This window comes from Lissotriton helveticus, chromosome 12 (genome assembly GCF_964261635.1).
Source record: "Lissotriton helveticus chromosome 12, aLisHel1.1, whole genome shotgun sequence".
NCBI lineage: Eukaryota > Metazoa > Chordata > Amphibia > Caudata > Salamandridae > Lissotriton > Lissotriton helveticus.
This window is the reverse complement of record NC_136073.1, coordinates 851,770,528-851,787,017: the sequence shown is the minus strand read 5'-3', so window position 1 is coordinate 851,787,017 and position 16,490 is coordinate 851,770,528. Positions and strand designations below refer to the sequence as shown.

At 47.5% G+C, this 16,490-nt stretch overlaps 1 long non-coding RNA gene across 1 annotated transcript in view; it reads left to right on the top strand.

Annotated features, from left to right (window-relative positions):
- Positions 1-16,490, top strand: part of LOC144798957 (uncharacterized) — an 88,056-nt gene that overhangs the window by 30,726 nt on the left and 40,840 nt on the right. Inside the window, exon 2 of the long non-coding RNA XR_013603709.1 lies at positions 9,552-9,654. This is a non-coding gene — a long non-coding RNA (uncharacterized LOC144798957). The remainder of the gene's footprint in view (positions 1-9,551; positions 9,655-16,490) is intronic.

The following is a 16,490-nucleotide window of genomic DNA, read 5'->3' as shown; positions in this document are numbered from 1 at the left end:
ATATGAAATACCTGAGTCTTCAATCTGAACTGTAGAAAAACCTGACTCTCTTTCGCCATTGGAATGGTGAAATAGGCATCCTTTAAATCTATCTTCACCATCCAATCTAAATCTTGTAATAAATCTCTCAGACAATGCATCTCCTCCATTTTGAAGTGCCTGTATTTTATAAAATGATTCAAATTTCATAGATTTATCACCGGACTCAAACCCTTGTCCTTCTTCTCCACTATGAATAAGGTACTCACAAACCTTCCTTCCCCTTCTTCTACTCAAATAATCACACTTTTCTGTATCATCTGATTTACTTCCTCTTGAATAACCTGTAAATATTCTTGCAACACCAACTCTTTTGGTTCCACCTATTGAACTAACACTGACTCGAATTATGTCGTATAACCTGCTATAGTTTGCAACACTCAAGCGTCTGCAGTTATACTTTGCCACCTTTTTTCTGAAAAATGTCAATCTTCCTCCCACCTTTAAAGGGGTAAAACCAAAAGTACTCTTCATACTCACCTTGTCCTTGTCCACCGGGTTGTCCCCTTGAGCGCACTCCTCCCTCTTTGAGAGTAGAAAGGGGTACTGTTTGCCTGTCCTCTGTAACCACTGAATCCTTGATAAGTGGTGTTATTATACTGGGCTCTGAATCCTGCTCAGTCAGTAGTTTGCCCTCTCCTACCGGCCTTTCCATAAACACCACTACTCTGAAAGACTCTAAGCATAGCATACTGGGCTTTATCCAGAATCTTAAAAGCCTTAATGCATTTTTTTCGAGATCTTACTAGCCCATCTCCAAATAATAAAACTTTTGCGTTTTCTGTTGACTCTGTCTTAGCTAGGTCCATTAACTTGGGATTAATTCTCATTAACAGAGTCCTGTGTCTCTCTGTTAATAATCCTACCTTGGCATTTCCCAAAAAGCACATCGCCCTCTGACACCAGCCTCTCAATAGCAAAAGATCACCTCTGAACCCTTTAAACATGCCTCTTCCACATAATCAAAGATTCTTGCTAAAGGACCCAAAACATCCAGTAACTTGTTCTGGCAGAACTTCAGTAACTTCTCTAGACCCTTCCTTGGATCCTTTCCCATCTTAAACATATAAGTAATCCGATCCGGATCTAAGTTAGGTGTCAGAGTCACCTTTTCATCAATAACGGGTCTTGCACACTCAGCCCACATCAGATTTTGTTCTTCCCTTTCCAAAGGCTTTCTCATCCTCATCCTAATGTATTGAGACACATGCTCCTTGGGCCACCAGTCCTTCACCCTGGGTTGGCGTATCTCACTTGGTTCAAATAATTTCTCCCCAAAATAACCCTATTACTAGACTTGACCTCCTGATCACCTTCCTCGTTCTCATAGTCATCCTTGTACTCTAAGTCAAGCACATATTCTTCTAAATTCACACTTGACAGTGTCTCATGATCCTCAAAACCATTTCCATGTGATACAGTGTGCTGGTGACTCTTCCTTGTGCCGCCAAGGACACCACAACTTTGCGAGGCGCTTGGGCCCCCTTAATTCTTATCACTCCTTTCCAAATGCCTTTTCATTTAATGCATTTACCTCCAGGACCTCTGTTCTCAATGTCTTCATCTGATATTGAAAAATACCCTTCCTCTTCCAAAATCCTCCTATCCCTTTTTCCCAAAACCTGTTTAAAAGTCTCCTCAACTACTGATTTCACTTTCTCACACACCATCTTCCTCAACTTATCATCCTTATTTCCTTCCATTCCTTCGATATTCTCCATATTTAGTTAAAACAACCGAAAATTTTAACCTCTAATCCTTTAAATAAACTTCCTTTTCACTTTCCTTCTCCTGTTGCTCTCTCCCTCCTCAGGCGATCATTCGACAATGAGCGTCTAAACACGAGCGCCCGATGCCTAGATACCTTCTCGCCTGCCAGTCTAAACAAACCTCAGTATTTGTATGCGTGCCTAAATTCCTTTAAAAATCTATCCACTGCCCCTAACGATGCAGATAAAACATGCAAGTGACTACTGCTTCATCCATTTTGTTTTCCTACGTCGGTACAGCCTGCGCTCGAATTCCGTTTCAAACCGGCAACCGCCAGAAGGTATGAAACGATTATATTTTCAATAATACGCACGGAGTGCTTTAAAACATATCAGACCTTAACATACTGAATTAAATAAACCATGAACCTCTCTCCCCTTATTACCTTAAATGCGATATTTGAAAAACAAACACCTAAATTTATGAATACATAACATAGAACCCACAAATACATTACATCCCGGGTACTCATAGTACGGCCCGCGGGCTGGCAGCGGCCCGGCAAGCCTTCCGCTGCGGCCCGCGGATGCTGAGACATCGTACCCGTGTTTTAAAAAAACATTTTCAGAGTGTCTGCAAACACTGCCGGTTGCAGAGACACTCGGAGAGACTCTGCTGCTCTGTGGGGGCCGGGCGATTCATTCCGGCGAGGCCAGAGTGGAGCTGCAGGGGCGCTAAGAGGAGGAGAAATACAGCAAAGTCCCATTCACATGCAAATGGTCTTTTTAAAGACCTGTGAACTGCTAGGGTGGGGCTGTGTGTCTGTGCGTGCTGGGGAAGTTGGCTGGGGAAGCTGTCTCAGCCCGGTGACACACAGGCGGGGTGAGATGACAGAGGGTGACAGAGGGAGGTAGAGGGACAGAGACAGAGGGAGGGAGGGAAAGGGAGGGAGACAGAGACAGAGGGAGAGGGAGGGAACGGGAGACCTAGAAATGGAGACAGAGAAAGGGAGACATACAGAGGGAGGAGGGCGACAGAGGGAGGAAGGCGACAGAGGGAGACAGAGGGAGGGAGACGGAGTGAGGGAAGGGAGTGAGGGAAGGGAGTGAGGGACGGGAGTGAGGGGAGGGAGGGAGTGAGGGAAGGGGAGTGAGGAAAGGGGAGTAAGGGAGGGAGTGAGTGAAGGGGAGTGAGGGAAGGGGAGTGAGGGAAGGGGGGTGAGGGAAGGGGGTGAAGAAGTGAGGGAAGGGGAGTGAGGGAGGGAGAGAGGGAAGGGGAGGGAGGGAGAGCGGGAAGGGGAGTGAGGGAGGGGGTGAGGGAGGGAGTGAGGGTGAGGGAAGGGGGTGAGGGTGAGGGTAGGGGAGTGAGCAGTGCTTTAAATGGGAAAAAATAAGTGCAGGTACTCATTAAAAGGAGCTAGAGGTGTGTCAAGTGGGCGGGGCTAGGGGCGGGGCTAAGGCAACGGCATGATGATACATAATATGAAATATATAACAGTAAATAAAAGCATAAATCATTCAATCACTTCAAAAGTGCAAAAGTATTTCCGTATACATACATATATATTTATAAACGATAATGAAAGTTAACAAGAAATACAGCAGATTTTGAACTCTGCACTAATTTGTGTTACAATGCCATTTTTAAGCCCCGATTTCAGAACTGAACAACTAAACAAATATCTGGCAGTTTCAACTGGAAAAAAAGTGCCAATCCTAACAGCTGTCACCTCACCTTTTTACATCCCTCCCTCCCCATCCTTCTATGTTCATCATTTCGTCCCCCCATCCAGATCTATTGCCAGTTGTCACTGGAGGTCATTTCTGGAGGGCTGCAGCGTTCCCTGCTACGCACTGCTCTTTGGGCAGGGCTACCTTCAAACCCACGGATCCCTCGCTATTATGTACATGCAGCGATTAGTTGATGGGTACACAAAGGAAAGCAGCTCCTGCGCTGTTAAAAAACAAACATGAAAAGAAAAGGTCGATGATTGTGCTGAACTGCCACTCGCTTAAGTGTGGCCAGTGCAGCACCAGCCCAGGCTATTCCATGCACCTGAGGGAGAGGGAGCTGGGAGGGGGGCGAGGCTAAAGCATTTGTAGCTGAATGGTCATTACACGCTTAATCAACAGAGCAAGGTCTGGCTAGACCCTGCTCTGTTAATCACAGCGTGTGACGCAAACCCTTCCAAACCCCTGCAGTGAGAGGAATTACAAAGGGACGCCTCTGGACTTTACCAGCGTCCCTTCAAAAGTCGACTTCATGACTTACAAGAGCCGGAAGCAGAGCGGCATCCGTCATGTGTTGTAGGGAATATAGAACCTAAGCCTGCTGTGCCACCAATCAGGGTAGCGGTACTCTCCCTGACAGCAAAAAAAGTGCCGGCACTGAGGGCTAGAAAAATTGGAACTGCCGGTACTCAGTACCGGTGAGTACCGGCCCATTTAAAGCACTGGGAGTGAGGGATGGAAAGGGGAAAGGGGGGAGGGAAGGAGAGTGAGGGTGAGGGAGGGAAGGAGAAGAAAGGAGAGGGAAGGATAGGGAGGGAGAGGGAGGGAGAAGGAAGGAGAGCGAGGGAGAGCGAGGGAGAGCGAAGGAGAGGGAAGGAGAGAGGAAGAGGGAGTGAGACAGTCAGAGTGAGTGAGACAGAGGGAGACAGGGAGGGAGAGAGAGGGAGATAGAGGGATGGAGGGAGGGAGGCAGAATTATATATATATATATATATATATATATATATATATATATATATATATATATATATATATATATATATATTTATATATAAACCGGGTCTGGTAGCTCAGTTGACGAAGGCGTCCGCTGCAGGGACCTGTGTTCAACCTCATGGTCACAGTTTTTTTTGTTGCTCTAGCCCCACCCTTCCCCCACTGACCCCGCCCTCACCCGTGCGGCCCTCGGACACAAACCACACTGTAAATTTGGTCCCTGAAAGAAAGTTTGTCAGTACCCATGCATTACATAGTACCCATAAATTGGGTAGCATTACTTGGATTAACATTAACAAACAGCCAAAACAATTAAAACATTCCAAACATAACAATATACTGAGCTTGCTCAGAAGCAGCAACAAGAGTAAGAAAATGGAGGATGCAAGGGCTTTATGTGTTTGAACATACTTGTTAATTGTGATGATGTTATTAAGTTCCATTCTGAGAGTTTTTAAGTGGTGTTGCTGCTCAGGAGGAGTTAATAAAAGGTTATGCATAATAGTAGCCTCATGTCTTGCTATAAAATTCCAAGGTTTCTTACTTCCTTGGGTAATTAGGGAGATGATCCCAAATCGGCAGGCCAGGCGCAGAGTGGGTCATAATTTTTCCAATCGCCACATGTGAGTATTTCAGTCTTGGATGCATTTAATTTGAGATGACTCCATGTCATTTACTGATCAATGGGTCGGAAGCTACTGAAGATTTTTGAGTTTCCAGTGTATTTGGGGCTTTCCAGTTTAGGAAATATTTATGTGTAATCTGCGTAGTTGTAGCTTGTGAGCTAAAATTCAATGATCAATTCTGTTGATGATTTCATGTAGATGTTGAAAAGCATGGGTGAGATGACAGAACCTTAAGGGATCCCTGCTTTTGTGACATATGGTTTGGATGAGAAAGGGGGAGTATGGATTACATTTATTCTGTTATGAAGGTAGGATGTGATCCAGTCAAGAGCAGTCCCCTCTATGCTGCTTCATAGAGTCTTTGGATTAGAGTGGCATGATCAACTGTGTCGAAGGCATTTGAAAGGTCCAAGAGAAGTAGTGCAGCGACCCCTTTCTGGTCAACTGCATTTTTAAGGTAATCGTAGATGGTGATGAGGGCAGATCTGTGCCTATTCCTTGACTGAATCCTGTTTGGAATTTGCAACGTATGGAGTTATCTTCAATTAATTGTGACAGCTGGGTAAATACTGCTCTTTCTATCAGTTTGCCAAAGAAAGTTCCATTTGTAACCAGTCTGTAGTTTGGGTCATATGAATCCAGGTTGTTTTCCATTAATAATGAGCGTATTTATGCCTTTTTTTAAGTCTTCTGGAAAGACTCCTGTACTTAAAGAATTATTGATGATTGTTCTTACTGATGTGGCAGCAGAGTTGGTTAAAAGAATGTTCTTGAAGTTTTGTGGTGCAGAAGGGCAGCCGCCTGGCCTGCTTGTTTGAACAGATCCATAAGTTGACGTTCTGATAATAGTTTAAAGGAATGTAGAGGCTGGGCTAGCCTATTCGTGGAGAGTTTCTTTGGAAATGGATTGCCGCTGGTGGCTTTCCTTTGTTTTAAATAGGAGTCCAACAAATCTGCTTTTTTCTGTAATGATTTGCCAGTATGTCAATAAATTCTTGAGAAACAGGTTCCTTCTGTGCATTTAGGATTACGAAATTCAGTGAGAATTTGATAAAATTCTTTATTTGCTCATTTAACAGTTTTTAATCCTGCGTTACTAGCACCTTTTATGTTAAGGTTTTTTGATTGTTGATTTGTATATTCTGTTAAGAGTGTGTAGGTGTTTTGAGCCAGGTGTGTGCTGCTTTGCAATTTGTTGTTTTATCTTTTTAGTTTTTTATTCATCCAAAGTGCTTGTTTTCTTTTGTGCTATATTTAGTGGTATTAGGATAACAAATGCTTCCTGGAGCCACTGATAGAGTTTTTCAACTGAATTTATTGTGTTTAGATCTGTTTTGGATATTAGTTGTGTTTCTAAGTATTCAAAATTGAGTTTATTACATGGTCGATATGTGGTTGTATGTATGCTGGACCTAGGTGTGGTGATTTGTGGTGTTTTATGATGGAAAGCTTGCAGATGGTGGTCTGACTATGTGACTGGAGTAATCCTTTGAAAAGTAACTAGTTCTGGAGTTGCAAAAATTACATCTAGGATGTTTCCAGCGATGTGTGTGGGTTTATGGATGATCTGGTGTAGGTTCTATGTTTAGCCAGTGATGATAGTTATTGGAGGAGGCATATTGGGTTTGTCAAACCATATATTTAGGTCACCAAGGATGCATAGATTGGAGTGTAGTGTCATGAGGTTGAAACTGTGTCCAGAAACGTGTCTACAAATGTTGCATTGCTAGGTGGTAGTCTGTAAAGAAAGAGGAAGTTACAGGAGGCAGTTGGTGAAGGGTTCCATTTGGCGATTAGGGCCTCACAACCTTAAATGACAATGTCAGCTTTGGTGAGATTTATTGTTTCTTTGACTATAACAGTTGATTATGTATGTAAGGAAATGACTGAAGGCCTCATCCAAATTATTATTAAGGTGTATATATGTGTATTGAACTGGAGAAGGTGATTAAAATTAGTTGTGTTTTGCTTTTTCCTTAATCCAAGTGAAGTCAAAGGCACAGCGCCATTACAATGAAACACGTGTTGACTAAAGGCATGACTAGAGGCCTGAAGACTAATAATAAAAGACACAAGATATGATTATTCTGTTTGGACTACCCTTCATTCTGTGCTCAAAGGCTTTTCCTATAACAGAGCTATTATTGGTTCTTAAAGGTGTTTTGGAGGCTACCTTTCCGTTTGGAGCACCAAATGTGGGATGAAATAATTAGTTTGATCCTTATCTTAAACTTAGCTGAGGTTAGAGCGCACATGTGAACCACCCACCTATTGATGCACAATCTGAAGGATTGAATGAAGTTTTCCCACATTCATCATGATAAACAGAGTGGCGACGCAAACCAGGTGACAATGAGCGGAGATAAATTTGGTGACTCCACTTTGGATGTCTCGGCCTTGGTTGCCACTAGTTCTGGAGATATAATGCGACTGTCCAGTAATGGCTTTTACCTTTCAGAACATCCCTCAGGGACCGGGAGGAGATATCCATCAGATGATTCGAGCCAATTTTCTGAGTCTCATGGCTTGGCGGATATGGGTGCCAATGGAATATAAAATACCTTAAGACACGCACTACCAAGTTTTCCAAAAGTTGTATTCTTGCATGCTCCTGGGGATTCACTTTCCAATCCTCAAAGTGTTTAGTAAATGAAACAATCAAGTTGCACCTCCTCTGTAGGAGATGTCCCCCTGTGCACAGCTCTGTACCCCACTTAGTGGGTTGGCAATTAAAACAAAAAGTGATGTAGCCAATGGCGTCGGTTGTGAAATGACATTTATTTACATCAATCCATCAAGTTTAAACTTCTTCAAAGTTTTTGAAAGGTAAGATCATTCATTCAAAATTGAACATAAATGTACATCATTCCCGATGCATTTCGGGCAACATTGTGCCCTTCGTCAGGGGACACATCTGTAAATGTAACCAAAACAGGAATTTATAAACTGGACATGCCCCGTATGTCTGTCAGTAAGTGTCATGGGAAAAGCAACCTTATAACCACATGCATAAGGTGAACAACGGTTAAAGAATGGTGAGTTTCCACGGTGCTTAAGTAGTAAAAATCATCTGAAATATGCAAATGTATGATGGCGGATAGCCATAAGGGTGCAACAGGAGAAAATACGACGTGGCATCATATTTAATTAATCTGTGAAGCTTGATCGCGGTACGCTCGTGCACATACGGGTGAAAATGTGATGTGAACATAAACGCTAAACGGAGAAGCTAGGATGCTTACGGAATCGTGACTTAGAAGAATAGGTAACCTCGGTGTCTAAGTGAGCTGTTAGGTGTGATCGCGGTACGTTCATGCTTAGTGCGAATAAGTGAAACGTGCTGTGAACATAGACACTGATAGAAGACACTCTTACGGAATCGTGACTTCAAAGTGTGGGTATCACAGATATGCCTGTAAACGGTAATTACAGATATTAGTTGCCTTACGAGCGGGAGGCCCGGGATGTAAAACTAGCAGCTAAGTGTCCGCAAACGGTATTTACATACAAGATGAAAGGTTAGAAGATTGCTGCAGTGACCAGCCAGTCCAACGGGTTCACTAGCATGTGACATGACTTTTTCACATACCATCACGCCCACTGACTTCCGGAAATATATCGATTCAGCCTTTCACATGGGGTTCTTACACCCGATATTACACCAGTTGGACGGCCTGGTCACCGCACCAATCTTCTAAACTTCTAACCTTCTAACCTTTCATCTTGTACCCGTTATGTTAATATGGCTAATTCCAACAACAGTATTTTACCTCCATCATGTTTTTTGATAGTTCCAGGCAAGCCACCTACACCCTGGCATAAATGGTTAAGAGTTTTTACTAACTATTTAGAAGCCATAGATGCTCTTGATTATTCACCTTCTAGAAAAAGGGCAATTTTATTTAATCATTTTGGAGATGCAGAGCAACAACTTTTTGACAGTTTACCTGTTATTCAAAGTTCAACTTCTGATGATTCGTGGAATGTTTTTACAGAGGCTTTATTTAGCTCGCCTTGGGAAACAATATAAAGATGAACCATCTATAATGGTTGAGCGTCATGTTTTTGTTAAACGCAAACAGTTGCCTGAAGAATCAATTGAGGATTATCTAGCCACACTACGAGTACTTGCTTCAAAATGTGAATATGGTTCTTATCTTGACACTGCACTTCGCGATCAGTTGGTATTCAACTGTTACACCAAAAGGATTCAGGAGCGAATCTTAACTTGCAAAAACCCCACACTGTATGAAGTAATGGTCATTGTCAAGAATATTGAGTGTTCTGTCACCTCATCAAAAAGTTTAGAAGAATCTTCAATAACGAATGCCACCACTAATGTCATGTCTTTATCTTCCAATAACAGTAATGAGTGTAATATTAATGCAGTCAATACTCGTTTTAAAGATAGGAAAGTTGTTGATCGAAAACCTAATATTTTCTGTTACAGGTGCGGATCAAGATTTCATGTGGGTAATAATCCTAACTGTCCAGCTCAAGGAAAAAGGTGTAACAATTGTAAAAAGATTGGTCCTTTCTTCACTGTTTGCAAGGTACCTAAAGATAAAAGTTAGGTTAATTTAGTTTATACTGAGGATGAAATTTGTGAAGCTCTTAATGTAGCCACTTTATCCACTGAAATCGATTCTCTGGACGGTAACACTGTCAAAGGGCCTAATTGTAGATTGTTAATTGGTCCTGTCGATATTGATGTTATGGCGGATTCTGGTTCGCCAATTACCATTTTGGATGAGAAAACTTTTCACAAATTATGGCCTAATACAAGCTTTTTTTCAACTGATGTTAATCCTAAAGCTTTTGGGGGGTACGACATCATTACGCTTGGATATTTTAACGATGTTATTGATTTCAAGAACAGAATTATTCACACAAAAATCTATGTAGCTGTAAACGGTAGAGACATATTAGGTTGGAGTGACCAAGCTAGTTTATGCATAATACTTAAACCAGGGCATCCAGAACCTGTTGTTTTGGGTGATTTTCCTATTTTAGCTGTTTCTGACAGCGACACACAAGATTCCACTTTAAACATGTTGTTCCATGAGTACAAAAGTGTGTTCAGTGATGGTGTTGGTGTTGTTAAAAATTTTGAACACACTATTAAGTTGAAAGATAAAGTAATTCCAGTGATTCAAAAAGTACGTCCTGTACCTCTTTCAGTTAGAGATGACCTTAAAAAACATCTTGATATTTTGTGTTCTCGAGGTATAATTTGTCCTGTTGAGTCTTCCAAATGGGTTTCAGCTGCCGTTGTAGCTCGAAAACATTCAGGTGACATTCGTCTGTGCGCAGACTTAAGAGTTCTTAATCGTAACATTATTGTTGATGCCCATCCACTTCCAAAAATTCATGACATGTTAGCAAAATTGGGCCGTAGTAAATTCTTTTTCACTATTGATTTGCGTTCGGCATATAATCAGATTCCTTTGTCAACCAAATCTCAACCACTTACTACATTCGTTACTCCATTTGGAGTTTACATGTACAAAAGACTACCTTTTGGATTAGCATCTGCTGCTAGTATATATCAAAGGCTAATGGACAAAATGTTTGATAATTATCCCGGGATTCAGGCTTTTCAAGATGATATTCTTGTTCATTCTGAAAATATAGAACAACACTATATTTTGTTAAGAAAAGTTTTGGATATTTTACAAACACATGGCATGACAGTTAATATAAAAAAATGTGGGGCGTGGCCAAGCAGCATGGCCGACAGGACGTGAGCTCCTCCGGCTCCCGGCAAATCGGCCCAGAAATCCTGTAAAGATATTCTGAGAGGGCTCACGAGGGGCAAAATTGGACACACCGCGACCCCCTGATGCCTGGGAGCACCTCCTGGAGATCAGCCATCCCGTGCCTGGAGGTGCCGAGAAACTTCGCTGCGCAGCGGAGCCCCGGACTGTGAGCTACGTGAGGCCGAGGATTGAGGCCCGGTGCTGGAGAAAGGCGCCTGACGGAAGAGGCCCTGCGGAGCATCGGGGGTCCGGGGGCAGCGTGCGCGTTGCCGACTCTTCGGATCCTGCCCTTGGAGTGCCTCTGATCAGGGTACCGGGGAGGGGACCCCGGTCTGTGCGGTCGGTCCCTCCCAGCCAGAATCGGGGCGGCGGTGGGCGCACTCTGCGGAGCACCGGGAGGAACTGTGAGTGCCCCGGACCTGCCCCTGAACCACCGGGAGGCATAATAGCTGAGGCCCGACCACCCGCGGAGGCGGTTGGCGACGGAGGAGTCCGTGTGGGTGACTGACGGGCCCATCGGAGGGTCAGCAGAGGCGGCCTGCAGCGGGGCGGGGCCCTAGACATCGGCCTGCGCACCCGGAGGTGAGGGACCCTGGGACCGCCCGAACACAGCGATTGCAGACAGGGCACTGTCTTGGGAGGACCCGGCGGGGGACCTGCTGTCACCTTGGGTCCCCGGGCGTAGGAGCCGAGCGAGTGGGGCCGGGAGTGAGAAGGAGCATGAGAGGCCCTTGCGCCAGCCGGCGCTGGGAGGAGGAGACGTCCCTTCGGGGCCTGAGGGCCAGGATAGGCCCGATTGCACTGCCCCTGTAGTATCCTGCATCAGTCTGCCGCCGGAGCCGGCTCGCGGCGTGGGATCGGGTTTTGACCGGGTAGGGGAGGCCCGGTGGGAGCGGACATTTGGGGTGCAACTCCAGCGCGTCCCCCCTCCTTTAGACCGGGCCTACCTGTCGCGGCCCTGGGGAGCAGGCGTGGAACCTGGCTGCCGACCTTGGCCCCCTGCGGTCCCAGGACAATAAGATCGAAGGCAGTGTGGGACACAACACCAGGGATAGCCTCACCTTGTGGGAGGCAGCTGGGTGCGGACGTACTTTGATGGCGAGGGCGCACCTCTGACTGGAAAGGCCTGGCACGGGTGAGATGCATTGTGGAGACCGCGAGGGGTGAGGCCTGCCGGCGGCCTCGGGGCGCCTCCTCCCAACTAAAGCGGTGGTGCATGGTGAGTGGAGTGGTGGCGGGACACGACCGTAGCTCCTCTGCTGTGTTGATGAGGGTCGGAGAGGAGTTCCTGGTAGTGAAGGAAAGAGCTTTGATGGTCGCTGACCCCTTGAAAGAGCCGCAGTAGCTGAATTGTGAGTGGGCTCCCGAAGAGGTTTCGTGGAGCCTGGGGTTCGACACAGGGCAGCCGATAACCACAGAAGGCCTTGCCGCCTATCGGAGAATTGAAAAGGACAGACGGGGCATCTGCCATGCGAAAGGACAGGATGTCGCGCTCCACTCAGCCAAACACCATAACACAATATACCACTCAAAGGCTGCCATCCCAGCGGATCACGCGTCAGTAGGGCCAAGAGAAGGGGGCGGAGGAGACCGGGGAGCCTTCCCGGGCTGAGCTACTGAAGGCGATCCAGGGTTCACACTCGGCCCTGGAGCGCCAAATAGAGACTGTCTCAATAGACGTGAATTTGTTGCGTACGGACTTGCGGAAGGTAGCTGATAAAGTATCCGATGCTGAGGGCAACATAGCACAGCTGCAAGGGGAGGTGGCATCCCTCAAGTAGACTGTCGCGCAACTCAAGGTTACGACCGGAGACCTGGAAAGAAGAGCGGAGGGCGCGGAAGGGAGGGCGCGCCGCAGCAACATCAGGGTATTGGGCGTGCCGGAACGGGCAGAGGCTGGAAATGTGGAATGCTTCCTGGAGGACTGGATTCGTAACCGGCTGTGCCCTAGGGGTCTCTCGGAGGTCTTTGTAATAGAGCGAGCCCACAGAGCATTGGTCCCGCCGCCGCGGCCGGGGGCTCCTCCACGGGCCCTAATCGCCAAAATCCTCAATTACAGTGACAGAGACTGTATCCTCAAGGCAGCGAGGGAATCAGCGAACCTCACATTCGAAAACAGCAGGACTCACGTCTGAGCATACCCTGCCAACTTTGCTCACTTTGCCACTGGATTCAAGCAAGCCCGGCTGAAGACGGCTGCAATGCCAGAAACCGGTCCTGGGAAGCTTGTTTCCGGTCCAGGGAAGGCATTGCTTGGCAGTTCGGGCTGGACTGTTCCCATGAGGCACAGGGTCAGACTGATTTGCATATGGCCATGTCTGAACTGGGGTGGCAGAGTGGGCTAAAGAATGGTGATGGATTAAACCCAGATCAGTTGACTGGGGGTGAGTGCTTGTATTGTCAATGCTCCGTCCATCATTTCCTTTGGTTTTGATTAGAAAGTATGAGCCCGGTGTAAATGTTTTGAATCGGGTCATGTAGGGAGTCTGGATGGGGGGGAGGGAGTATCTTGTTTTCTGTATTTTGAGCGCTTTTCGCCTCGTTGGGCGAATGGGTTGGCTGTGCACGTCCTGGCACCGGCAGAAAAAGGGTATATTAGCATGTTTGGTTGTTGCTGATATATTGCTCGTGGGAGGGGGGAGGGGGGTTTGTTTGAAGGGAGTGTTCAAGGGGAATGTTTTTGGCATCAGTTGTATCACAGGTCGGGCACCGGAGGGGCTTGCTCTGGAAGCGGGAGGTTGTGGTGGGGTAGGATAGGTTGCACATCATGGGTTACAAATTCATGAGCTGGAATGTGAGGGGGCTAGGTACATGCACTAAGAGATACAGGGTCCTTTCCTTCCTCCGCAGACATGGTGTGTCCATTCCTTGTCTGCAGGGGACTCATCTGGTGGATGACGGAGCGCAGAAGTTGGCCAAAAAATGGCGTGGACGGCTGTATTATGTCCTACTCTACATATGCCAGGGGGGTCCTGATTTGGGTGGCCCCGGGAGTACCGTTCGCTATGCAGTATATGGAAGCGGACGTCAACGGTGGATACCTGCTCCTCCGGGCTAAACTGGACAGCAGGGATATTGTCATCTTAAATTCATATGCCCCCAACACTGATGACCCGACCTTTTTTAGGGCCTTGCAAGATGTTTTGACTCACGACCTGGGGACCCCGACACTTTGGCTCGGGGATTTCAACTGCTTCCTGGACCCGGTCCTAGATAGATCTCCACCTCGGGAGGGCACCAAACCCCGTATGACTGTGCAGCTCGGGGAGGTCATGAGAAACATAGGGGCGGTGGATGTGTGGCGCCAGTGAAACCCAACACAGCAGATATACACTTGCTTCTCCCCCACACACAACACCTACAGCCGCCTGGATAGAGTCCTAGTGGCTAATACCGAGCTTAACATGTTAGTGGAGGTTACCCACCAGGCTTGTTTTTTGTCGGACCACTCTCCGGTAGCTTGCATGGTTCAGTGGGGGCCTTCGGTTGCCCGTCCTCGTACTTGGAGGCTGCCAGTGGATATACTCAGGGATCCAATAGGAAAAGCACACGTGGGAACGGCCATTGGGGACTATGTAGACCTTAATTGGGGCAGGGGAGCTTATCCGCAGCCACTAGGTGGGAGGCCCTGAAGGCCGTGGTCAGGGGCGCTTGTATGGGGCTGACCTACGGAGTCTGGAAACAGCTCCTCCGAGACCTCCAGAAGGAGGAAAATTCTTTCCTGCAGGCTCAACTTATAACAGACCCCAGTGTCCTGCAGCAACGAGAGGAACAAGCCATCCGTGCTAGGGTACAAGACGTACTGGATAGACTGGATAAATATACGCTGGGCCAATATAGGCAGCGCCTTCACAGGGAGGGAGATAAGTCAGGGAGACTACTGGCATGGATATTGCGGAGAGAGCAGACCCCTGAGCGTATCGTAGCCTTACGGGACCTGACCGGACAAGTGGTGTATTCGGAGCAGGCCGTCCTTGGGGTCCTCCACTCTCACTTGCGGCAAGTCTATGCAGCAGACCCAGCTGTCTCGGAGATCTCTTATCTCCCCTACTTTCAGGACATACATATGTCGACCCTTTCTGATTCGGCTAGGGAGGAGCTAGATGCGGCCCTGACGTTGACGGAGATCCGTGCGGCCTTGGCCTGTTTACCGCGCGCAAAGTCGCCGGGGAGTGACGGATTTCCATCAGAGTTTTATCAGGAATACCAGGATGCCTTGGCTCCGCTTCTCCTCCAGGTCTTTCATGAGGCGTTCAACAGTGATGAGCTCCTGTGGAGCATGGCCCAAGGGGAAATATGCATGATCCTGAAACCAGGAGGGCACAAGTTTGACCCTTCGTCATATCGGCCGATAACCATGATAAACTCTGACGCTAAAATCCTGACCAAGCTACTTGCGTCGCGCCTGGCGCCCCACATGGAGCACTTGGTACACCAGGATCAATGTGGTTTTATTCCCGGGCGGAACAGGGCTATGAACTCAAGACGGTTGAATCATATCCAACACGAGGTGAGAGGAAGGGAAGAGCAGACAGTCTTGGTCTCTATAGACCTGGCCAAGGCGTTCGATACCGTCGACTGGGGCTACTTGCACGAAGTCCTGCGGAAGGTGGGCCTGGGGCCCAATTTCAGTCGTTGGATTCGTATCCTATATAGCTCCCCTCGGGCCAGGGTGCGTTTGGGAGCCGCGAGATCGGGGGAATGGCGGCTGGAACGGGGCACGAGATGGGGTGCCCACTCTCGCCGCTGCTTTTCGCACTCGCAATTGAGCCCTTTGCCGTCATGCTGCGAACGGAGATGAGACAATGGGGCATTCAGGTGGGCGACACGTGCAATGTACTGTCGTTGTATGTGGATGACGCCTGTTTTACCTGACATCCCTGAGGGAAGCACTCCCGAAGTTACTACAACACCTGGACCGCTTTGGCGTGGTGTCAGGATTGCGCCTCAACCGGAGTAAGTCCCTAAAATTCCCGCTCTCGGGATTTGAAGCGGTCCTTCGGAAGGATTTACCAGAGATGGGGCTCCGTTGGGAGCAGACCAATTTCCGATATCTGGGTATCCATGTGGCCTCGTCAGTGGAGCAGTCCCTAGCCCATAACATAGGCCGGGTGATTACATCTCTCAAGCAATCCGTGTCCTTCTGGAATACTCTCCCGCTGTCCCTGCTGGGGAGACTGGCCATATCTAAGATGGTGATGCTGCCAAGGACACTGTATGTCCTTCAGAACACGTTGTGCCCGCTTCCGCCTAGGATCTTCCGGACCCTCAACATGCTGCTTACGTCCTTGCTCTGGGTAGGTCGACGAAGCAGAGTAGCCCTCCGTACTCTGGTGCGCTCCTTTGAGGAGGGGGGTCTGGAGGCCCCGCGATTTGATCTTTATTACTACTCGGCGCAGATACTTCCGGCGGCCAGATGGTTCGCAGACGCGGATGTATGGGAGACGTGGTTACTTACAGGGAGGGCGACAGTGCAGGAGCTTCCGTTGGCACTGATGCGTGGGGCTGGAGCCGACGCCGAGCTGCCCTATGTGGTCAGACACACGGCAGGGGTGTGGCAACATTTTATAGAAAGGATCCTATGGTCAGCCCCCTTCCACAGAGAACTACCGCTCTGGATACTGGCCCCA